The sequence below is a fragment of the Oncorhynchus clarkii genome, chromosome 4 (genome assembly GCF_045791955.1).
Source record: "Oncorhynchus clarkii lewisi isolate Uvic-CL-2024 chromosome 4, UVic_Ocla_1.0, whole genome shotgun sequence".
Taxonomy (NCBI): Eukaryota; Metazoa; Chordata; class Actinopteri; order Salmoniformes; family Salmonidae; genus Oncorhynchus; species Oncorhynchus clarkii.
Genome location: NC_092150.1, coordinates 17840110 through 17847220, shown reverse-complemented (window position 1 = coordinate 17847220; position 7111 = coordinate 17840110). Strand labels below are relative to the sequence as shown.

General features: G+C 42.9%; 1 pseudogene; it reads left to right on the top strand.

Moving 5' to 3' along the window:
- Window positions 1-2030: 2030 nt before the first annotated feature.
- LOC139407597 (relaxin-3 receptor 1-like) lies at window positions 2031-3254 on the top strand (annotated as a pseudogene).
- The last annotated feature ends 3857 nt before the right edge of the window (window positions 3255-7111 follow it).

The window sequence follows — 7111 nt, the reverse complement described above, 5'->3', positions numbered from 1 at the left end:
TTACTTCACTGAATAGATTATTGATAAAATATTGGATATTTAACAGTCTACTGGTTGTCATTGGTTGTATATCTATCAGCTTTTAGTTGAAAGAAAAAAATGTAATCACTTATTTATTCTCAGAATGCATCCACAGTTTCACTCATGATGACCACTTTCATCTCTACCTTCTGAAACATCCTGGTCTCAGAGCATTGCGTATTATTCTGTACGTAAATCTGAGACACTCCATTTAGTATAATACAATATGTTACGTTTCTTATGGTATGTATTAATTTGTGGATGTCCATCATCCATTTCGTACGATATGTTACGAATTTGCTAAACGTACAATATGCTACAAATTAGCAAAACGTACAATATGTTAAGAATATGCTAAATTAATGATTTGTTATGAATTGCAATTTGTTGTGGCTAACATTAGCTAAGTGGCTAACGTTAGCTAGGCTAGGGGTTAGGGTTAAGTTTAGGAGTTAGGTTAAAGGGTTAGGGTTAGATAAAAGGGTTAAGGTTAGCGTTAGGGGAAGGGTTAGATAACTTGTTAAGTAGTTGCAAAGTAGCTAAAAAGTAGTAAGTAGTTGAAAAGTTGATAATTAGCTCAAATGCTAAAGTTGGCCCTGATGAAAATCAAACATGCAACCTTTGGGTTGCCAGATGTTCGCATTATACGCCCACCCACCCTCCTTTCGTTTTTGCCTTAAGTAACCTTCTGTCTTTATGTAACCATGTCAAAAGTAACATATCATACTCATTTGAGAAACTGGATTTACATGTATTCTTTTACGTCTAGTCTATGAGACCTGTCTGAAAGCACTGGGGAGAATCTGCCAAGGTGCCCGAGGAAAACATTTCAGATGAAATAATATGACAGCTTTATCCTTCTAAACACCTGCTATTAATCCCTAGTCCCATGACTGTCTGATTTCTAAGTGTAACGAAAGTGGTTAAGCAAACCATACTCATGTGCCATGAGACCTGAAAACGTGTGTTAGCTCCCCAAGCTAATGTAATGCCTAGGCTTTAGGTCAGCAGGCTAATACAGTCTTGTGGCACACAGACGACCTGGGTTAAAACCCAGTCAATCACATTCGTGCCTAGACTCGGTCAATTGATGCCTATCAGCTGCAAGGGTTGTTGTGGATAGGGGGTTAAAGAACAAGTCATTCTGTAAAAGCATGCTCTTTTGATGATTAACCTTGCCTGAGAGTTAAAGAATTGAGTCAGTTGGAAACAATATTGGTATTTTTGCTGTTGTTGCCCTTTGTAAAACAACTATAAAGAGCTGGTAATTATTTATTTTTTAAATTGGTTATATCTGTTAATTTTCCAATTGTCCAATTTGATCCCAGAGGTAATAACTTGAGCAGTAGGCTAACAGTGTGCCGCCCCTTTTCTCTCCCCATACTCTCTGTTCCAACACGTTTCAAGCGCTGAGAAAAAGAGAAGTAGAAGTTAAAATACCTTGAGTCAAGGCTGATAATATCTCTGTTTATTCTGAGGATGAGAGGGCAGTTCAGGTGAATAAATGTGTTGTTTGTTTGTTTTGTTTAATCCCAAATTAATTCAATAACGCCACGGAGCTCACCCCATGACACATTTACTCACACCAACCAAATTGAAGACACACAGCAAACAAGATTTAAATTCAAATGTCAGAACATATTGAGATGTATTTATGATGAATGGGATATGTGCACAGACATTGCAGGACGATCATGGCATTATCTGGGTTGTTTCTAACGGAGACAGGCGAGAAACTGTGGTGGTGATTACGAGCCTGAAACTTGCGCGCGCGCCTGCGGAATCTATAAAAGAATGAGAAGTGCTTCCACCGAGCTCAGTGAAGTGAATGAGATACTGTTGCAGAGGACAGACCTATACTTGGATTTAGCAAAAAGACAGCTCCACAGAGAAAATGAATAGGACAGGTACGTTTTAAGTAACATGTAGGTTGCTTTTTTCCCCCTCATCATGAATGTGGCATCTCCTACCAATTTCTACTCCTGAGCATAAGAGGTCTCCAACATGCCATGCTGAGTGATTTGTGAATGAATAAGTTAGCCATGCAACCAAATGACAGTGCGCAGACCCTGGTACCAGAGGTGTGTGAGCAAGTACTGGAGGATAATGCAGGACTGGGTTACGGTGGCTCTACTGGCAACCTATCGCTGCGCTGCTGGCTACACTTCTTAAGCAAGGAATCTATACTGGAGCTACAAGGAGATGGTTCCAGCATCACAGTGCGTGTAATGATAGCTCTGGTGTACTCTGTCGTGTGTGCACTGGGGCTAGTGGGGAACTCTCTGGCACTCTACCTGCTTCACTCACGCCACAGTCAGACGCAGTCCTCAATCAACTGCTTTGTAATGGGCTTGGCTCTCACCGACCTGCAGTTTGTTCTCACGCTCCCCTTTTGGGCTATTGACACGGCTCTGGACTTCCGCTGGCCCTTCGGCAAAGTAATGTGTAAGATCATCAGCTCTGTGACCATCATGAACATGTACGCCAGCGTATTCTTCCTGACTGCCATGAGTGTGGCGCGATACTACGCAGTGACCTCAGCCCTCAAGATGCACAGCAGGCGGACGGCGGCAGCCAGCGCCAAGTGGATCAGCCTGGGCATCTGGGTAGTGTCACTGCTAGCCACCTTGCCCCACGCCATCTACTCCACCAGTGCCCAGCTATACGACGAGGAACTGTGTTTGGTGCGATTCCCTGAGTCAGGCAGCTGGGACCCTCAGCTGCTCCTGGGGCTGTACCAGCTACAGAAAGTACTGCTGGGCTTTGTTATTCCCTTGGTGGTCATCACTGTGTGCTATCTGCTGCTGCTGCGCTTTGTGCTGAGCCAACGCATTAGTGGAGCGGCCAGCTCAGAGGGCTCGGAAGGCCGCCACAAGCGCCGGTCCAAAGTAACCAAGTCGGTGGCCATCGTGGTTCTGTCCTTTTTCTTGTGCTGGCTGCCCAACCAGGCGCTGACGCTGTGGGGCGCGCTGATTAAGTTTGACCTGGTGCACTTCAGCAACGCATATTACAACGTCCAGAACTACACCTTCCCGCTGACTGTGTGTCTGGCTCACACCAACAGCTGCCTCAACCCTGTGCTCTACTGCATAATCCGCCGTGAGTACCGCGCGGGCCTCAAAGAGCTGCTGCATGCCACACCCTCCTTCAGGAGCCTGGCCAACCTGCTACCCCGCAAGGCCAAGGTGGCAGAGGCTCCCCCTGTCATGACGCTGGTCCAGATGGATGTCTAAAGGTGGGCGTCTCAGGGTCTCTAGTAGACAATGGGCAACAACAAGGAATGCACTCAGCTCTCCAAAATACCAGTTTCATGGAATTTGATTGTTGTAGTTGATGGAGCAGCATCACAAGGCAAGCTCATTGGGATGTGTGCGGTGGAAATTAAATAATAATTACATACTATACTGTTTAATTAGTCATACTATGCTGTTTTACTTGGAGAATTGTCTGTTGTTATATGTTAGTATTTTGCTGATACAGGTTCGTCTTGTGTGACATAGTCATGGGTCAGGGCCTACAGATAAGAGCCATTTGGGTGTGACTGTAGTATGTGGCATCCTGTTTTAACAATCTACAGGAACTTAGATGTGTGGAAACATGCAGGAAGGAACGGTCAATGGTGGCAACGTAAGCTATCTTAATCTGCACAGACAAGCTAAATCAGCTTTTACACACCATGTTCCGTCCCTGTTTCCACCGATCTGCTAAACTGCCACGTTGACAAAATAGGTTGTTCTTTTTCTATAAGAGGAGAGAGACAACTCTTTTCGTTGAGCTTTCCTAACGATGCACTGTTGAGTGGTTGTTATTGATTGCTTCATTTTTGCAAATCTTATAAATAGTTGTTTTGAAGAATACAGTCTCTCCCTTTGGTTATAAATTCCACGACATGTGCCCCAGTTTTCTCCCCCTACTCAGATTCTCTTTGCCAGATGTGTTTTTCCTCTCTCTTCCACTGCTTCTCTGCTAGCTAGAGATACATTTAGCAAGCTAACGTTAGATAGCTATCATGATGGTAGCTCGGCTACATAAGGTTACATAACATTCAGATATGTTGTGGGGCAGTCATTGAACTTTATTTCCCGAACTCACATCTTCTTTGTCACTGGAAGCCAACTCCTTGAACATACACTATATAAACAAAAGTATGTGGACACCCCGTCAAATTAATGGATTTGGCTATTTCAGCCATGCAATCTCCATAGACAAACATTGTCAGTAGAATGGCCTTACTGAAGAGCTCAGTGATTTTCAATGTGGCACCATCATTTCCAACAAGTCAGCTCGTCAAATGTATGCCCTGCTAAAGCTGCCCCGGTCAACTGTAAGTGCTGTTATTGTGAAGGGTAAAAGTCTAAGAGCAACAACAGCTCAGCCGGAAAGTGGTAGGCCACGCAAGCTCACAGAACAGAACCGTTGAGTGCTGAAGCGCGTAGCGCATAAAAATCATCTGTCCTCGGTTGCAACACTCACTACCGATTTCCAAACTATTTCTGGAAGCAACGTCAGCACAAGAACTGTTTGACGGGAGCTTCATGAAATGGGTTTCCATGGCCGAGCAGCCTCACACAAGCCTAAGATCACCATGCTGAACGCCAAGTGTCGACTGGAGTGGTGTAAAGCTCGCCACCATTTGACTCTGGGGCAGTAGAAACGCATTCTCTGGATTGATGAATCATGCTTCACCATCTGGCAGTCCGACGGACCAATCTGGGTTTGGCGGAGGAGGAATAATGGTCTGGGGCTGTTTTTCATGGTTTGGGCTAGGCCCCTTAGTTTCAGAGAAGGGAAATCTTAACGCTACAGTATACAATGAGATTCTAGACATTTGTGTGCTTCAAACATTTTGAGGAAGGCACTTTACTGTTTCAGCATGACAATTCCCCTGTTCACAAAGTGAGGTCCGTACAGAAATGGTTTGTTGAGATCGTTGTGGAAGAACTTGACAGACCTGCACAGAGCCCTGACCTCAACCCCATCAAACACCTTTGGGATTAATTGGAATGCAGACTGCGAGCCAGACCTAATCGCCCAACATCAGTGCTGACCTCATTATTGCTCGTGGCTGAATGGAAGCAAGTCCCCACAGCAATGTTCCAACATCTAGTGGAAAGCCTTCCAGATGAGTGGAGGCTGTTATAGCAGCAAAGGGGGGACCAACTCCATATTAATGCCCATGATTTTGGAATGAGTTGTTCGTCGAGCAGGTCCACATACTTTTGGTCATGTAGTGTATATGGTTGGATTTGTTGGAATTCTCTCTCCAGATCTTCCTATAGGGAAGCAAATCTTCCTTGCAATGTAGTTAGACACAAAGCTGCTCTCGCTGTCAGAGACGTCTGTGTAGCCCATTGTTCAAACGGTGATGTGTGTGTGTTTTTGACCGAGCTAGTATAAGCCAGCATAGTACATGCCCACTTATGCAACATAATGCCTGCCCTTCGACCTTACGCCTGCGAAAGTTCAAGTAAATCACATGATGAATGAGGTGAAAAGGAGACTGGAGGCCGTCTTTAATAACTTGTGCTGCCTTCTCATAATTTATCATAAATATGTAACACGTAGCACTCATGTGAGGGGTCTTAACAGGTTCAAGCTGTACTGCTTTACTCTCCACTTTTTACCTGCGAGATAAATACAGATTGTCAATCCCCCCATGATCTCCATTATGGAGGAAATAAATTATCAATTTGTTTTCACTCATTTGAATCAGTGAACTTACTCTCTATAGAAAATACTTTTAGCAGCTTATTCTATTCATGAGATGTTGAATTGATGAGAGACTGTTCGTAGGATGTTCGTAGGAGTTCATTCAGATAGCACACTAACATGATGTCTGTGTAGGGTGTTATTGTCATGCAATTCAATACCTTGTTATTATTAAAATTGGTCATGTCCTCCTGTGCTATAACTGTCCTTAGTGGGTAGATCCTTTAATTCATCAAATAAAACAAACTCAATTATGGCCTCATTGTATATTGTTTTGATTCAATTTATGTGGTGAACTGTTATTACCAGAGCCTTATACACATGTAGGTATATATATGGCACTGTTAATTACTCATAAGATAACCACTGATGAAGGGAAAAAGAGGAGGTCTTCATGAAATTACCTCTTTGCTTTGGGGTCAGGTCAGGTGTTGAATAGAAGCCCATAAAGCCATTTCTTCAAGCTTTCTGGACAAATGTCTCGCTTCAGGAAGCTTTGTTGTGTGTGCAAGCAACAGATTAGTAGTTGGAGTATTGTTTTACTCCAATGGACATAGAAACATTTAGTGTGGTGGTAACATACTGTATATGTGATTGAGGTAAGGAATGTACCAGAGGAACATACCAGAAAGCCAGTGGTAAGTCATTGCCTTGCACCACATAAGCTGATCATAAAAGGAAAACATTTCTCCCAAGTGTTAACTACAGTTGTATGCAAGGTCAGGGTCTCTTTGTTTGTGCACTAGAATGTAAGAAAACAATTATATTTGAAGGAATGGAGAAATTGCATTACAACAAAAATACATCCTTGCTTTCATTGTTACGGACAGAGAGCTGCTCTCTCCCTCTCTCTCTCTCTCACGCACACAGGCACACAGGCACTCACCCAGACTGAGTCACTGCTTGCTATAAGAGATACAAAGTTAATGTCTTATTGGATATCATCCTCCTACCCATTCATACATCTGTATTCAGAAATCAGTTTGAAGGAAATATATTCAAATATTGAAATAGTCTAAACTTTCAATGGGATGTGAATAAAAAAAACACAAGACTGTGAAATCATGTACTGTAAAGATTATACTGCAAAAGCTCTACAGTATTACTACTGTGATTCATCATTCTCTGTCATTTTGTTGCCTAGGTATATCGTCATATAAACAGTTTTTCTATGTAATTATGAAAATTACAAGTGAATACATGATCTGCATTATGTAAGACTAATAAATAAAACACTCAACTTGAACATTCTCTTTTGATTAATTGGGCCGTGTTAGAATTCAGAGCATGCTGATGGGGATGTGTTATCTATTGTTTATCTGACTGGCTGGCCGCTGAGGGTCCCAGTGATGAAGTGGCTCTAATTATGCTGTTAAATACT